The following is a 17,977-nucleotide window of genomic DNA, read 5'->3' as shown; positions in this document are numbered from 1 at the left end:
TCAATCCTCACAACTGTAAGATGTGATTAATCATATCTGTTGTACTCATCGAGAGACCAAGACTTAGAAAGTCATGTGCTGGGATTCAAACCCAGGCCTGTCGACTCCCAGTGTCCACTCTTACATACCCAATTCTGCTGCCCACACATTTTCTCCTGTCTTGGTTGCCCTGGTGAAGAATGTCTAGAAATAGAGTTTCTGTGTCAAAGGCTATACACACATGGACTTTTGAAGCATATATAAATTTTCCTCAAAAAGTGTGTTATGAGTTTATATTGCTGATTTTCCATAACTTAAACATCTTTGGTTATCTCATTATTGCTTTGATATGAATTTTTTAACTGAAATTGTTATAATTCTTCTTTTATAAATTGCTTGTTTGTGAACTTGGCTTGGTTTCTTTGGGGGGGGGCTTGTTTTTCTATTGAGGCATATATTTTTCTTATATCCATAGAAACTCTTTATGTTTGGATTGTTAACCCCTTATTAATATTTTTCCTAGTTTGTTTGCCTTTACATGCATAAGTTTTATCATTGAACTAAAGATTTTCATTTTGATATAGTCAAATCTTCTCCTTGGTGATTTCTAGTTTTGAGCCCCTGAAGTTTTTTTTTAATCATTTTAGTCTTTTTTTTTTTTTGCATTAAAATATTCAATTATTCTGAATTATGCGTTTGTGTGTGCGTGCAAAAATTATGAGGTAGGGATCCAAATTTGTTTATTTCTGAATTGTTAGCCAACTTTCCCAATCAACATTTATAAAGTATATTTGAAATGCCATTTTTTTTCATGTATACTTGAATCTTTTTCTAGAGTCACCATTTTACTGATCAATCTTTTTTTGCATCAGCAATGTACTCTTTTAAATGTGTAATAAAATAATTTAAAAACTGGTAGGACTAGTTTTACTCCCTCTCACACTTCTTTCCTTTAAAAAAATCATGGCTACTTTCTCATGTATATTCTTTTTTTTTTTTTTATTAACTTTTTAATTTTAATTCCAGTTTGGTTAACATACAGTGTTATTACTTTCAGGCATAAAATATAGTGATTCAACAATTCTATACATTACTCAGTGCTTATCATGATAAGTGTACTCTTAATCCCCATCACCTATTTCACCTATCGCCCCACCCACCTTCCCTCTATTAACCATCAGTTCATTCTTTGTAGTTAAGAACTTATTTCTTGATTTCTCTCTCTCTCTCTCTCTTTATTTCTCCTTTGTTCATTTGTTTTGTTTCTTAAATTCCACATAGGAGTGAAATCATGTCTTTCTCTGATTTATTTATTGCACTTAGCATCATACTCTCTAGCTCCATCCATGTTATTGCAAATGGCAAGATTTCATTCTTTATGGCTGAATAATATTCCATTGTGTATATATACCACATCTTCTTTATCCATTCATCTCTTGATGGACACTTAGGCTGCTTCCATAATTTGACTATTGTAAATAATGCTACTATAAATATAGGGGTGCATATATCACTTTGAATTAATGTTTTTGTAATTGGGGGGTAAATATCCAATAGTGTGATTACTGGATTATAGGGTAGTTCTATGTTTAACTTTTGAGGAACCTCCACACTGTTTTCCACAGTATACATTCCTTCAAAAAATTTAGGAGGAAATGACTTTAAGATTTGAATTTATAGAATAATTTAGACTAAACTGTTATCTTTCTAATTTAGGATCTTTGCAGCTAAGGAAAATATATTTATCATTATTTACTCAAGTCTTTGTTTACAATCCTTTAAAAACTGTTTTAGGGGGCATCTGGGTGGCTCAGTCGGTTAAGCATCTGACTCTTGGTTTCAGCTCAGGTCATGATCTCAGGGTTGTGAAATCCAGCCCCATTTCAGGCTCCACACTGGGCATGGAGCCTGCTTGGGGTTCTCTCTCTCCCTCTCCCCCTCCCTCCCCTCTCTGTCTCTCTAAAAATAAATTAATTAATTAAAATAAAAAGCGTTTTAGTTTTCTTCATACAAATCCTGTATAACTTGTTGATTTTATTCCTAAGAACTGTATCACTGCTATTATGAATGAGACCTTTTATTTCCATTACATTTTCTACTTATTTATTGTTGACATAGTAAAAAACATGATTGATAAAACAAGTGTTTGAGTGAGGATGTGAAACAATGAGAACTTGTATATACAGTGATTTAAACATGAATTCAGCACAATTGGCCTCTGTATAGAAAAAGTGAAGATATGGACTTCTCTCCAATTCTTAGTGCATACTCTAAATCCCTGGGGTCTATAGGACAACTCACATTTGTAAAAAGAGAACATGTACATGAATGTTTATGACAGCAAATAATGGGCTAAGTAGAGCTAGATTCACACACTGGAATAATACATAGCAACGAAATGCATGTGCTAGAAGCCCATGAACCTACTCAAGTGAACCCCACAAACATGATGCTGACCCAAACAAGCAAGCCAAAAAAGAACCCTTTCAATAAGATGCCACCTTGTTAGGCATCAAACAAACAGTAAGGAACTTAGGAATATGTACATATTTAACAAAAGTGTTAAAAGCTACACAAAAATGATGCACATCAAATTCCTAATGAGGATTACCTCTGAGGGAAAGATGTGACTGGTGGGGAATACACAGGCTTCAACTGCATCAGCAATGTTGTATTTCTTAAGCCAGATGGTGGGTATACAGGTATTTATATAGTTTTCTTATACCATTCTGTGTCAGGACTACGTTATACTAATTTATAAGTCAAGATGCTATTGCTTTTGTACCCTCATTTTGTAATCAGGCAGCTTATTTGGGTTTCCTCTTGTTTCTAGGAGCTTTTCACTGGATTTTGTTGGATTTTCCAGGTAGATAATCATATCATCTGATAATACTAACTGCCTTTGTCTTACCCGGATATGGAACTCTGATTTAAATCTGAAGTATGATGCATACACATGTGATTGATGTATGTGTATAATATGATGTGCACACATCTGGGTGGTATGTTGTAGTATGATGTATATGTGATTGCCATGTGTATAATATCACACGTGCATGTCATTGGTGTGCATGTGATGTGGTGTGTTCACACATGTGACTGGTGTGTTTTAATATAATGTGCACATACATGTGGTTGATGTGTGTTTTGTGGTGTGTACCCATTTATGACATGTGATATGACATGAACATGCATGTGTTTGTCACGTGTGTTGTATAAGGTACTCACACATGTGTGATACAGTGTGTGCATGAGGGTCGTTCAGATGTTTGATATGTTATACACATGCATGTCATTGGTGTGTTTATAATATGGTGTGCACATACATGTGATTGTGTTTTGTGGTGTGTACCCATTTACAACATGTGTGATATGACATAAACATGCATGTGCATGTCACATGTGTTATATAAGGTGCTCATACATGTGTGATATGGTGTGTGTGTATGAGAGTGGTTGATATGTTTGATATATTATACACATGCATGTGATTGGTGTGTGTGTAACATGTGTGTATTATTTATTGTTTCATATCTCATATCTTACAATAAGGCATCCTGTCATCTATTTTAATGAGAATTTGGGACCTGGTATACATGTTAAATATTATCATTTTTTCTCATATAATATAATCTATTAAAAGGGTATACTATGTTAATAGATTTTCTCATATTAAACCATACTTATATTCCTGGACCCTGATCTCTGGGCATTCTTTTTCTAAATATACTGCTGTGTTTTATCTGCTCACATCATAGTGAGGGTATTTGCTTCCACATTTCAGAAGAAGTCCAATGTGTTCTCCCCATTGGTGACAGGGTTGAACTGACACCAGGAAAGAAGAGAGAAGCTTTGTTCTTTCTATTCTAGAACAACCTATACAGCCTATGAATTGTCAGTTCCTTGAAGATATGAAAGAACTCTCCAAAAAAAGCATGTATTCTGAGGTGGGGGTGGGGGAGTCCTTCTCTGACAGTTTCTTAATTTTCTCCTTTCTGTGATTGTCTTTTCATCCTTAGGAATGACATCTAAAGGTGACATTGTCTTACAGTGTAACTGCAGTTACAACACCCCACAGTCACGCTGCAAAGAAAATCATTCCTGTATAAACTGAAGGCATATTCAACCTCCACCTTATGATGTGTGTTTTATTTGTGGAAACTGGGTTTGTTTTTTTTTTTTCCAGACTTCCCTTTTGTAAAAGAAAACCACCTCCTTCGGTCTTCCTGTTACGATTACCCAAGTTAAAGATAACGGAGTAGGGAGAAATTGCCAGTCTTTTATCTGAGTTATGACAACCTCAGTATGGTTAACAATATATTTTCAGCTGGTCACAGAACCTTAGAGTGACTAGCTACTTTCTTGCTAAGAAAGGAAAACTAATGAAGAGGTTTCAGGGGAAATATAATAAAGTGCAAATAGTCTTCTTTACGGCAGAATTTTAAAAGGGTGATGATAATAAACCTCACAATTAAAAAAAATAAGTTTCAGATGTACACCTTTATAACTCAACATCTGTGTGCACTACAAAGTTATCACCACCTCTAGTTACCATCCATCACTACACAGTTGACCCCCTTCACCCACCTCCCAATCCCTTACCCCTCTGGTAACCACGAGTCTGTTCTCTGTATCTACGAGTTTGTTTTTGTTTTATTTTGTTTCTTTGTTTTGTTTTGTTTTTTGAGATTCCACATATAAGTGAAATCATTGCTATTTATCTTTCTCCACCCGCTGACTTCACTTAGCATAATACCCTCAAAGTCCATCCATGTTGTCACAAATGGCAAGATTTCACTCTTTTTTATACCTGAATAGTATTCCATTATATAAATATACCACATCTTCTTTCTCCGCTCACAGTCATATTTCTTTCTTAATGTTGACAAGTTCCTGCCATGAGGTAGACAGTAGAGGTCAAATGGGACCATTGGTTGGAAAAGTTTCAAGCAGAGGAGTAAAAAAACCCAATTATCTCAGACACAACAACAGGGTCAAAGCTAACCTGTGGAACATTCTGAACAGTGACTTTCTGGGCAGTAGCAGAAAAACACTGATGTAAATAATTCTTAACTTTTTTAAAGTGGCCTCATATTGTTTTACAACATAGCCTTTGTTAATAGTAATTACGATGGCTATTATTATTTTGTAAATTTCCCAGTTAATATTCACTAAAAATCTTTATCTTGTTGTTTAGTAATTCCAAGAAATGATAATAAGACCCAAGCTTCATGTTATTGGAGGTTCATTATCACTTTTCAACATGTATTTCTAAGATACTGACTGTGAACTTCTTTAAGCCTGAATGAATATTGGATGTGCTCAGAATTGCATTAAGATAATCAGCTTCTCCTTCTCCCTTTGTTTTAATTCAAATCTGGGAGATCAGCTTTCCTGGGCCCAGTGCTGTGGGGTAACACAATGACTTTCCTGCTAGTAGGCAAAGGCCAAGTATGGCAGAGGAAACAGGTTCGCTGCCGTCTTGAAAACCAGAATCATCTCTGTTCCCACTCTAGGGAAACCGTCCCACTGTCCCTTCCAAGGGAGGCACTGGAATGATGGGTGAGAGCTGTGACTTTGCAGGCCACTAACCTGGAGATTCTTGGATTTTCTGCTTACTTCAGTAATGCTTGGCAGATTAATCTTGCCCATCGTAAAGATGTCCCCACCATAGGATGGTTCTGAGGATTAAAAAAAAAAATACCATTTATAAAGGGTTTACATGGTACTCAGCATTTTGAATGGTACTTAGACTATTTCAAAAGCCTTTACTAATGACTCTAAACAACATTTTCTGCTCTTTGCCTGAATTCCAGAAACAGTGTATTTCAAACAAGGGCTACAGTCTATAAGAATTTTATGTTCTTGATATATTTATCATCTTTAAAAAACAATATTATCATTATCTGGAGGAAGATGATGATGTAGGACCACATGATCTTAAGCTGTGCACCTGTTCTCGTGTTGATATCTGTGCAAGGTGAAATCCAAATCCCCGTGCAGAAGACCACACAGAGATTTCACAGTAGTTTGAACAGAGAAACGTGGGGACAGAATGGGATCAGGTTCACCTTCTTGGGACAATTCATTGGCAATGAGCATAGTGACAAATATGCAATGATGACTTTTTTTATTACATGCTATCTTTACTTTGCATCATCATATTTGGGGCCACTTTTTCATTAATTGACTTACCGAGATAATGCATCATTGATATAAAATAAGATCATAACTTAAAAAGAACATTTAAACAATCATGATTGATACCAATAGTGCACTTGCTTAATGCTCTGTACCAAACACTCTTCCATGTGCTTTGTATAATTATTTATTTACATACATATTTCACATCCTTTAATTCCGACTAAAACCATAAGGGGTAAGACTTACTATTTCACCCTCATTTTGCAGATGACAACAGCAAGGAACAGGGAAGTTAAGCAGCTTGTCCAAGGCCACATAAGTCCTGAGTGGCAACCTCAGGCTTTCACACCCATGATTTTAATCATGCAGCTGACCTTCCACAATGACGGTGACTCAACCGATGGTCCATCTTAGGGAAAGTCATGAGACAAGTTGACAAGAAAGAACAATAAACCCATTCTTAAGTCCCTTGTAAGCAATTTAGTTTCAGGAAAACATCACCCATCAAAGAAAATTAAATTAGATGTGAATGTTATTGGTTTCATAGTTTAGTTCCTATATAATTCATAAATATGCTACTCTATAATCCTTAAAAATTATACTTGGTTTTATGTTTATATTTAAATAGCTTTGTAATAAAAATAGTTTAAGCCAAACCTGGAGGACAAAATATTTTATAGGGTCCATCCACCCCAAATTTGAGAACATGGTGTTATAATATTTCCTGTCTAGCTCACTCACTTAGGCACTTATGATATCCTTCCTGCTCCGAGGCCTAGAAAAATTCTTTTTTTCCCATAAACCTTGGCCCTAAAATAATGTGGAAGAACATATTAGCCATGCTCCAGAGTGGAAGCCCAGAGTTTTAGACTCCAGGTGCCCCCACCCCCTCAGTACTTTTCGTTGCATTTTGATTTACTCCCTTGCACCATGTATGTGTCTATCTCCTCAACAGGGTTTTCACCACAGTGAGGACAAGGACAATGCTCTCCTCACTGGTTCAGTCCCTCTGGAAAGACCACAAAGGGCTCAGGAAGTAGCAGGTGCCCAAGGAATGTCTGCTGGTTAAAAAGACACCCAATCAAAGACTGAGACAAGACCACTCTGCATTGTGAATTCATCTGTTGTGTTTTTCACAGCCTCCTGGGGGATGAGGGTGAGCTCTGCAACCTCACTGCAGCATTTCACCAAGACCCAGCTGCTCTGAGCCTGAATGCCTGCAGGGATGAGAGCTCGCAGCAGGGTGAAGCAGCATGTTTCTGGCAGTCACCCTGGATGGTTAAGAAGTCCCTCCCGAGGCTGTCCCCTAGAATCTGCCATTTTGCCCCATTCAGTCCAGTTCTGCTCTCTTGCTGACTACCTCAAACCTGCTCTGCCCAATAATCCAGGGAGGCACACATCACAGGTGGGTTTTTTCTTTTTTAAGCTTTTTTTTTCAAGTAATCTCTGCACCCAACGTGGGACTCAAACTCACAACCCGAGATCAAGAGTCACATGGTCTTCCCACTGAGCCAGCCAGGTACCCTATCATAAGTGTTTTTAATTTCCATTTTGCCGAGGAAACTGAGGCCCAGATGCTTTAAAAGATCTGCCCAAGTTCACACTGCTAGTGAGGATGGAGACAGAGATGGTTTCACGTATTTCAGTGTGAACTGCTCCATCCGGATCAGAAACAACTAGAAGATAGGAACCATGTCTCAAATCTGTTTGCACCCTCCTTACACTTGCCCTAGTCCATAGTAGATTTATAGTAAGTGCTCCTTCAAAGAGTGAATAATTGCATAAATTAATTATTCTGGGACCATAAATACAAGCTAAATCTCAGATACGGTACCCTATAGTTAGCATAGAATGCAGCAATTAGCGTGTGCTGCTTTGTGGACCAAAGCCACAGGGTGATTCATGAAGCTGTTTGGAGATGGTACAGGACTCTGGCAAGAATCTTGCCAAAAACAGAAGACTACAATATGCTTTGAAAGAGGCAGCAATTGATATGTTGGCTCATGAGGCATACAATATGGGAACAGCCTGAACCACTGCTTGGCTCTGTGCTGGCAATCTTCCTAATTCTCTAAATAAATGCAGCAAGAGCTCTGAAAGGACCAGGGTGAGATCTGTCCTACTCAGGCTCAGGGCACAAACACCCCAGTGCCCCAGTTCCTGGGAAGTCAAGTGGGCAAACACTGAAATGGCGGGGAGGAAGACCTTTTGTAACCTATTCTGGTGGAGGGAAGGGAAAGCCCAGAAGAGTAGAGGCATCTTGAGCTGGGCAAGGGGCAGTCCTGTCCAGTCCAGCACAGGTGGCCACAATGGCACGGTAGCAAGACTGAAAGTAGGGCTGGTACCAGCAGCAGCAAAGGCCACGTGCCCGGGCCGGATCAGGATTTGGCCACGGCGGACGGCAATGGGGAAGCAACCAAGACTTGGCCACGACCATAAGGGCTGTTAGTTTGAAGACTCCCCAAAGCAGAACAGAAAGGGGCTCAAGGAGGAAGACTTGGCAACATCTGCCAGAGGGTTGGAGGCTAACACTGCAGCGGGCAGCACCGTGTGGACCACTCCCCTGTGGACCACTCCCCTGTGGACCCCATCTCTTTGACTGTGAGCCACCAGAAGGCAGCACCTATGACTTAGTCCCCCAGATCAGGCTCCCATCAAGGTAGGTGAAATGGGCTGGGACTGGTCAAGCACATAAACCCACTGGGTTCCATGGCTGGGCTGGCCATTTGCAACCACTGACAAGTCTTCATAGTTGGAACTCTTGAGACCAAAATGAGAAGACTGAGAAGATCCCAACTTGACGTACTTATCTGCCCCCACACATCTCTTGGCGAGGCCAACACAGAGCTTGTCCACTTATCACTGTGAAGTCCTCAAGCACAGATGCTTTACGAGGAGAAGTCCAAGTGCTCCTTTTGGGTATGGACATGTTTGTGATGTTAGTTGAACTCAATCTCAGCAGATGTTACCACTCCTTCAGAAGAGTTCTTTCCTCTGTGTGGATTCAGACTTCTCTGATATAACCATCACTGGTCCTGCAGGGCGGTGTGTGCCAGGGTTCCAGCTCAAGAAATACTGGAATGTATTTCCAAGTATTTGAAGCCCAGAGATACTGGAATGAAGGAACCAGCCCAAGAGAGTCTACAGAAAGGAAACAAATAGACTTGGCTGAGAACAATTCAGGCTGATGTCCTACTCATGGGGTCATTTTAGGTTAAATAATACATTTGGGGAAATGCTGATGATGGATTATATCATTTTGTTGACATTTCTTTAGGGAAACATGAAGTAAAAACACTCTAAGAGCAGTTGGGGGGTTTGGCAATTCCTTTGAAGGGAGCAGAAGTGGCCACTGTCACTGGGGTATGTGTGTGTGGTGGCCAGGTACCTTCAACTTCAAGAAATACTGGCTAAAGGTCACAATGGATGAGAGCCTGAGGAAACGGGGAAGGCAGCTCTCAGCACCGAAGGAGGCAAACTGCAGTACACCCAGTGTAGACCGTGTTGGAGCAGATCGCACCATGCTCCTGAGCTGGGTGGCAGCCGACAACCCCCAGACATGGGGAAACATCTAAGAAATTCCTTAGGCCTCTCAGCTATTCTTGGGGAGAAGAATGGATTTTCCTGTAGCTGAGCAGAATAGGGGTTCAAGTGATTCTGATTTGGAAAATACATGGGGTCTAGTGAGACCCGCACATGGAGGAAAACCTGAATCTGCAGCATCCAAAAGACTGCTTGCCAGAGAGGAGCCGCCCAGGAAGTGTTTGCACCACTTAATGGACCTCACTTCCCAGGCTGGTGACCCCAGAACTAGCTGTTACCTAAGCCCGAGACCTTGAGGCTTCCTGAACCAGCTGTCTGACTGAGCAAGCTTTTGTCACTCTGGCTCATGCAAAGTGGCACTCATTCAGGATCATCAAAAAGAGGGGATCGATGCTTTATTCATTTGGTTGCCCTTGTTCAACACAAGCTGCCCATGTCTTAGGAGTGAGGGCGACCCTCAACCCCTGTGTGTAATCATAAAATAAAGAACGTCTAATTTCCTCCCTTCCCCATCTTCTACATTCAGCTTCTTCCACTCCTTAGCAGCTTACTTCATTTGAAATAGTTTCAGAAATGTCTAAAAGTCATTTTGAGTGAAATTATCTCTCTGTAAGATGAAGGAAAGGACGTTTTCTTTGATTTATTTTTCCTCTTTCCCCCAGTTTTCCAGCGCACTATCACACAGATGGTAGAGATCTGCGAACTTATTAACATACATCTGAGGTATGACAAATCAAAGGCACAGATGAACAAAAAAAAAAGAAAAAACAGTTAACCAATTGCCTGGTTTCTCTTTTGCCTCATTTAACTCTTCAGTTGCTCTTCCCACTGCTAACCCACAAGGCCAGTCGCGATGGCCTGCCCAGTGAAATTGTGCAGGATAAGCCGAGGTCGCAAAGAGAAAAGACAGCTTTCATTGGCATGAACCCCTTTTCCTTACCCTGACCTTCTTTTAAAGTGGCTTCTTTCAGTTTTCTTTGCTTAAGAATAAAACGTGCAATTGAACTAAAACAGAGCACCACTAACAGTCACATCTGAGAATCCTGGACTCCAGTTGAATCCGGGCTGATGACGACCTGCTGCTTTTACCTCTTTTATTCAACGGTAAACCCAACTCTCCAGTTTCTTTCTGCAAAAACTCCTTTTATCTTGCTGTTTAAAAGAATCTCATTAGCACATTTTGTCTTTCTTTAAGAATGTTACTGAGTGTTAACCATAGCAAAAGGAACTCTGTAATCAGCCACAATCTTTGAATATTCTCCCTCAGTTTGTAGAAGGAATGAGATCATCAAAACAATCCTTGACGCCCCTCTGCCCCAAGAAGAAAACAACCACCAACTTGAGCAGAGTCAGAGAAATGAGTCTGGTGGGGAAGTTTCCCTGAGTGATAAACAAATCAATGATCCTCCATAAAAGAAGAAAAGATCTGAGTGTTCTCCAGATTTCGTTAGGAAAGAAATCATTACATACGCAGCCATGGGCCCTTTTCTTGTTTTTCAACAAGCCACTCAAATGCCCAGAGACAGCTGGGAAATGTTCTTTGCAGGAGTGTCGACGTGCAGCAGATCTCCCTGGGTCCAAGATAAGGTGGAATCTTGTCGATGGCCACTCTTTGCAAGGCTTCCTACTTCCCCTTTACTCCCACGAAATCCATTGTCACCCAAAGAATTCTACCATCTGTGGCCTCAGAGAAAGCCCTCCACATGTTGGGAACACATTTCAGTACATTTCTGGAATGAGGAGATACCCCTGAACAAGCCCTAGGCTGTGGGCAAGGAGTCTGGAGCACCCTGGCCTTTTCTTCTCCAGTCATCTCCAATTCACCAGACCTCATTTGTAGTAGCCAATTCATGAACCCAAACTATGATGCCGTGGGGGAGTCATTTCTTTCCTTCTTTAAGAATTGATGTGTATGAAAGATGGACACGTTTCCGTTTTCACGGCAAGTGCATTTTATTTAACATGTGAGGGGGAAGCCCAATCTATTGTAACTGAGTATTTCAAAGCACTCTATTCTTTTGTGTATATAAGAAGTAAGTAAATTTGGTTGCTGCAACACAAAGTTAAAAAAAAAGGATGTTAGAACATTAGAAGTAAACTTTTCCCCTCAACCCTCTCTTCCTAATCTCAATCCCCAGAGAGAAGCATTGTTAATTAGGTAATGGGCTTTCAATGAAAAGGATGAAATTGCATCAAATTAAGCCTGTCCCCCACCTTTGGGTCACTGGGAAGTAAAGAAAGATATCAAGATGCAATTATTAATTTGCCACCATTCTTGTCTTGCTTTCACCTCCACATTCAAGAAAGGGTCGTACTTAGCACCACAGGACTAGTTCACATTCCAGCACCTGGCTCAGCAGTGCTGTTGCCCAAATTTTATACACATTCTGGGTGAACTCATTTACCCTCATACTTTGGTTCCTGTAGGCTACAATTCCCAACCCAAGCCTTGTGTGCCTACCAGATAGACAGACATACCTCTCTGGAGGAGTCATACGTTTCTCAGACACACCTTGGGACTGACGCAATGGTCAGTCCCACTCCTGTCTATGGTTCACCGTGCCTCTCTCTACCCAAGTTACCGAGCCAGAAAACCAGAAAGCATCCTAGGCTCTGACCTTCATGACCCACCTCCCGTCCCATTCATCATCAAGCTCTCTGCATCTTCCTCTCTAAACCTCTTTCAAATCCACACTGCCTCCCACTGAATTGATTCATGGCTTCATCTCTTCTCACCCAGATTGCTGAGATTCTGCCAACTTTGTCTGCAAAGCACATCTCAAATCAGCAGTCTTGCCCACATTTCCAATGCCACAGCCTCTTCCTTGCCAGGGACAACTGAACCAGCTTCCCAGCAGATTTCCCTGCTTCCAGACGTGCTTTGCAGACTAGCCAGGATGACTCCTGCTCATCCTTTGGTCCCCGAATAAATGTCACTGCCTAAGGAGGCCTTCCCTTGGCCACCCTTGAGGTGGAGCCCCTCCCCCTCCATATTTAACTGGGACATCATGAGATTCCCCCCAGAGCACTCACCGCAATTTGTAAATATATATTTATTTTGATGTCTATTTATTTGAACTGGACTCTCTCGTTGTAAGCTGTTTGGGTCACTACTATATCCCCAGGACCTAGGCTGTCACCTGGCATGTGGCAGGCATCCAAAAAATATGTGTTGAATGAATGAATGACTAGAGTTCCGTAACTGGTCTCCCTCTCCTGTCCTTCTGTTACTCTAGTCTCAAGCTGGAAAAGGTTTTCTAGGTTGCAACTATCATCTCATCATCTACTGCTTAAAATTTTAGCAAGGGAATTACAAGAGTCAATTCAAACTCCTTTATGCTGTCATTTTCCCAGACACAGCTCATGCCACACTGGTGCTCCCTACACTGACCCACCTACATCGCTGCCATTTCCCCAATGGGCCACACGCTTGTGATTCTGTGTCCCCTTTTCCTTCCTCAGCGGTCCCACTCACTGTGTCCTCATCTCAAAGCCTCCCTCAGTTCTTCACACACTGGGCTTGGTGCTACTTCTACTACCATCAGTTTTAAGCTTTTAAAAAAAAGTTAAGCAGCTATGTCCCCCCACCCACCCACCCACCTGCCCCCTGCCCTGGTTTGTCTATTTCTTGAGGACAAGCACCAGGCCATTCATTTTATACCTCCAGTACTTTCCATCATACTTAGAAAATAGTGGGCCCTCAACAAAATTTTATTAACGGGGCAATCCTCACAATAATTACCATCTGGAAAAGCAAAGACAGCAACAGGACAGACCTGTCAGACCAACGCTGGCTACAAACACCAGTCACCCACATGGCCGTGTGCCGGCCGGATGGCAGCAGGTCTGATGAGCCAGGGAAGGAATGAATGCATGAGCAAACCCCTAAGACCCTCCTTTCTGTGCCTGTCCCTCTGCTTCTCCCAAGGACAAGCAGCAACAGAGTCCCTCCCTCTCTCTGTCCAGACCCGCCACAGTAGCTGTTCTCGAATGCTCCCACCAGCCTGGCCATCCACGCCAGGCTCCAGACAGCCCTGTCGGCACGTCTGTTTGAGTTGTAACCACAGCACTTGGTGCCATTTGTCTTGAGAGAGGTTCCCTTGAAACACATTCATGCCCCACGTTGAGTGAACACAGTTCAGCAGCAGAGTGATTTATTGTTCGGGGAGTAATTATCAGAATTTCTTGTCAACTCTGCTCCATTTCACGGAGGGGGAGAAAAGATGTATTTGGAACAAAACAAGCCCAGGACACAGCACTTGTAGGAATTAGCTGATGAATGAGAGATAGAAGGCACAATGCCGGCCCTAGTGGGGGATGTCATTCTCACCAGATGAACTCAAGCCAACCTGCTTCTAAATAAATACGAGTCTCCGCGGTCAGAGCAGCGCACGTCGGGCTGACTCTGCGGTTTCCCCTGCTCTCCTCCCCTGAGCAGATGTCCTGTCAATGGAGGTCAGAGTAGCTTTTTACCTTTTTCCTTTTCTTCATTTGGTTCAGCTCAGCCAACGGGCCTGCTGTAAATATGCTACCCTCTCCCCATCCCCGGGAAAGGGTCAGTTCTAATCTCTAGCCTGACTCTCACCTATACCCCAGCCCTAGAAATCCCTGGAATAAATGAAGTTGCCATTCCAGAATGAGGAGGAGGTGTACTGTCATTCTCTGGCAAACAGCACATAAGGATACAATGTGTCAGATGGTGACAAGGGGTATATTTGATATTTGATACACGTCACATCAGAGACACCAACATAAATTTGAAATAGGATTCCATAATGAACTCATGAGATTGCTAATAATCCAGAGAACACAGGGTCCAGGGAGCTGGCTGGTGGTGCAGTCCAATGAGTTAATATCTCTGTGTCTGACCATTTATAATCCAGTTTGATGCCCGAATTGGATTTGATCCACTTTGCAGGAAGGAAAGGAAGATAAATCAGAGATCGGGAGTAGAGAAATTATACTTTGTTAGTTCTGCTTAGATCATGGGCATTTTGCATCTAATGTCATCTTTACCGCAATCCAGAGAAATCCACACATAAGCCAGGCATCTGCGCTCCCAGTTTACAGATCAACAGCATGGGATCCAGAAGGTCAGGGAACACTCCACACACATGGAACACTGGGGCAGAGCAGACGCTGGGCTGCAGATCCCCGGTGTGCTGCCCTAAAACCCTTCCCACCAAATCATGTTGCTTCTTAGTAAAATGAGCTTCAGGCTCTCTAAAGCGGTAACATAATAATAGCAACTAACAGTCATAACATCTCTGTGCTCGGCACTGTTTCAGGACTTCATATGCATCCACTCCCCTAAGCCTCCCAACAAATTTATACACTGGAGTCTACCTTACTCCCATTCTGCAGATGAGCAAACTGAGGCACCAAAAGGTAAGGCAACTGACAAGCACTAGTAAAAGGTAGGGCTGGACTTCGGAACTAGGCGGGTTGCCTCCCAGGCCTGGGCTCTGCCTACCATATTATAGAAACTTCAACACAAATTGGTGCTACATATCTCAGCTAGAAGGTCAACCATCCTACCTATTCCAGAACTCCCCAGCACCTCGTCACTGACCTCCAACCCCCAGGTTGATGGAACTGCCCACCTTGGCCAGAGAGAGAAGAACCGAGGCCCTGCGCATCTTGATTCTGGACGAGCGTGAGGCTGACCTTTGGGAAGGACGCTGTAATCAGATGGAAGAAAAGAGGCCATTCTTTGGAGACAAGCCATTAGCGCTTAGGAATAATATTTTCAATTTCTTTTGCTTCTGCCTCGCTGAGGAATCATAGGCTATCTATTCTAATTTTATTTTTAATGTTTGTGTGACGGGTTAGCTGAGCTATTCCTCCCCGACCTCGCCAGCATGGCATTATCTCTTTCCTTTCTATTTCCCCGAGGGAGCCTTGGGTTGAGCTGTGTGCTTGTTATCCAGAATGTATTAATAGCCCTCTCTGTCCAACAGCGTGCCGTTGTTCCTCCAACGTGAATATGAGGAGAGCAGGGAACACAGTATTCTTTTGGGTTAAAAAAGTAAATAAAAAGACAGTGTGTGGGAAGTGTGGAGAATCGGTTAAGGAAGGGAGAGTGTAATGTATGTTATCTGGAATAAGAACATGCTGGTCTCCTTGCAAAGCAAATAAGGCTGTTGCGGAGCATGGACGCCTCCTCTGCCCGGCAGCGGGACAAGCACCTCAGAAACTTTTTTTCAACCACTCATTTCAGGCTAGGAGGTGAAGTCTAGAAATACGGATTCTGTTCTCTGTAATTTTGGGGTAATCATGGTTTCTAAAAATAGAATCAAGACACAGGGTTATGGGCAATTTGCAGGTGCCAGGAGTAGTCCAAGAGACAGTGGGAATTCTCAAGGCTGGGACCCCCGATTTTTCTGGGGCTTGTAGAGATGGGGAAGAGGGCTGTAGGGGTCAGTCCTGGAGGGTAGGTTCCAGCGCAGGGCTTCTGCTGCCTGAATCAGACGCAGTGTGATTGAATTGAGTGAATGAGTGGACAGTGTCTATGGCAGTACGCAGCATCTAATGGCGGCATTTCCGGCATGGTGTGAGCCTAGATGGAGGGCCATCTGCAGGTGGGCAGGCTGCCGGGATCAACGAAATCACACTTCATGGCCTCGTGGTTGTGCTGTGCTGCTCAGCACAGAAAGTAGGGTAGAAAACACTGAGTTGTTTATTACTACTACTATTATTGTGAATTATTGTCATTGTTCTTATGAATGAGAATTTCCTAAGTTATTCTTAAAGGAGATACTCTCAACTCACATTTCCACCCAAAATGAATAGACAACAAAATGCTCCCAACCCTTCATCCCAGCCCACACCCCACAGATACCAAGATTTCCTGAATTCCCATTTCCTCCTGCCCTGGCCCCTGGGAGAGGGAAATGGAGGTGAACACAGAGAATTACATCCAGAAGTGACCACAGATGTCCCCACCACGTCACCATCTATACCCCACAGATTACCCTCTTAATTGGTGTGGCTTGAGAAAAAGCAAAGCTTTTCCAGTCTGTCATGTGTCCCTCCTGCACTGCCTGGAACATAGCTGGTGAGATCTCCAACTTACCCCACTCCTGAAGGGCCTCAGAGCTCTTAACTGGTACAAGATTTTGTTTTCTAAGGAGGTTGCTGATGAGTTAGCTAATGCATTCTTTGCAATTGGTGTACCTAATGGGAGCTCTTTATCTCTCCAGTCTGCTGGAGCTGTGGTTTCCCCAACCCAAATACAAACCAGAAGGACCAGAGTGCTGGTTCAACTGTGGACTCCCAAGCCCCACCTCCCAGACCCGTGGAGGCAGGTCCTCTTGGAGGAGGGCTCAGCCATTGGCATTTTACGTGAGCTCTCCAGGTGATTCCTTGTGTCATCAGATTGGGGACCATTGACAAGAGAGGGAACCTTATGCTAAGGGAGTAAGACACTCCTCAGGTGGGTTAAATGAAAGAACGTGCCACAAGTAGGAGTTGGTGGAAAGACCCAGTGGAGGTTCCAGTAAGTGATAGGACAATTATTGAAGAGGTCTGGGGACACCAAGGAGGGCATCTGGGCTTTGGGGCATCAAAATAAGGAATAAGGTTGTTCGAAATCCAACAACGCCTACATTATGGTCCTGCCTCTGAGCAGTATGGCCCCTAGAGACCGCCTTGCTCTGTCGGCCAATATGGACAGGAATATTTTTCTCCCAGCAACCCTGTCCCTGCTGGAGGCCAATCCTAAAACAAAGCTGGTCCACAAGCAAAGCATTCTGACTCTCCCTTCCTGGATCCCCCTCACAAGGGCCCTGTCCCAACCATCCCACCTTCATTTCCTGAGCAGATAAAGTCAGAGCAGAACCAAACCCATCCTCAATGACACAGTGTACTCACACAAGCATTGCTTTAGTGCACAATTGTTTGAGAACCCTCCACTGGATCAACCTTGCTTTTCACTTTTAGTTGTACAAACAGCTGCTCTTAGCCTTCAGTTCCCTGACAAGCCAAATTATCACACAAGAAATAGCCCTGACCACAGTGACTCTGGCAAGACGAACCCCAAGACGGTAGAGGTGGCTTCAGCCAAACTCACTTCTGCTTTCCGGCGGGCTCTACGACAAAGCCCTCAGGGAAGGCTCCCCACGCCCCAGGACAGCTCCCATGCATCTCTGCATCCTGGAAAAACCCTCCATCTCCTGCTCTTTCAAGACAACAGCAGTAGGCATCTGCCCCACATCTTCCACGAGCCAGGCTTTTTGCCCAACATTTCATGTACATTATATTGCTCATCTTGATCACAGTCCTGCAATATATATGTTTCCTAGCTCAGAAA

The 17,977-nt window shown here is 42.7% G+C and overlaps 1 long non-coding RNA gene across 1 annotated transcript in view; it reads right to left on the bottom strand.

The window, feature by feature from the left end:
• LOC144380938 (uncharacterized) overlaps positions 1–15,449 on the bottom strand; it is a 38,505-nt gene extending 23,056 nt beyond the window's left edge. The window contains exons 1-2 of the long non-coding RNA XR_013445292.1: positions 15,270–15,449; positions 5,572–5,660 (exon numbers count right to left, since the gene is read on the bottom strand). This is a non-coding gene — a long non-coding RNA (uncharacterized LOC144380938). The remainder of the gene's footprint in view (positions 1–5,571; positions 5,661–15,269) is intronic.
• Positions 15,450–17,977: the final 2,528 nt, after the last annotated feature.

Source organism: Halichoerus grypus, chromosome 2 (genome assembly GCF_964656455.1).
Source record: "Halichoerus grypus chromosome 2, mHalGry1.hap1.1, whole genome shotgun sequence".
In the NCBI taxonomy this organism is placed as follows: Eukaryota; Metazoa; Chordata; class Mammalia; order Carnivora; family Phocidae; genus Halichoerus; species Halichoerus grypus.
Note: the sequence above shows the minus strand (reverse complement) of the source record. Positions and strands in the feature narration are given on the sequence as shown.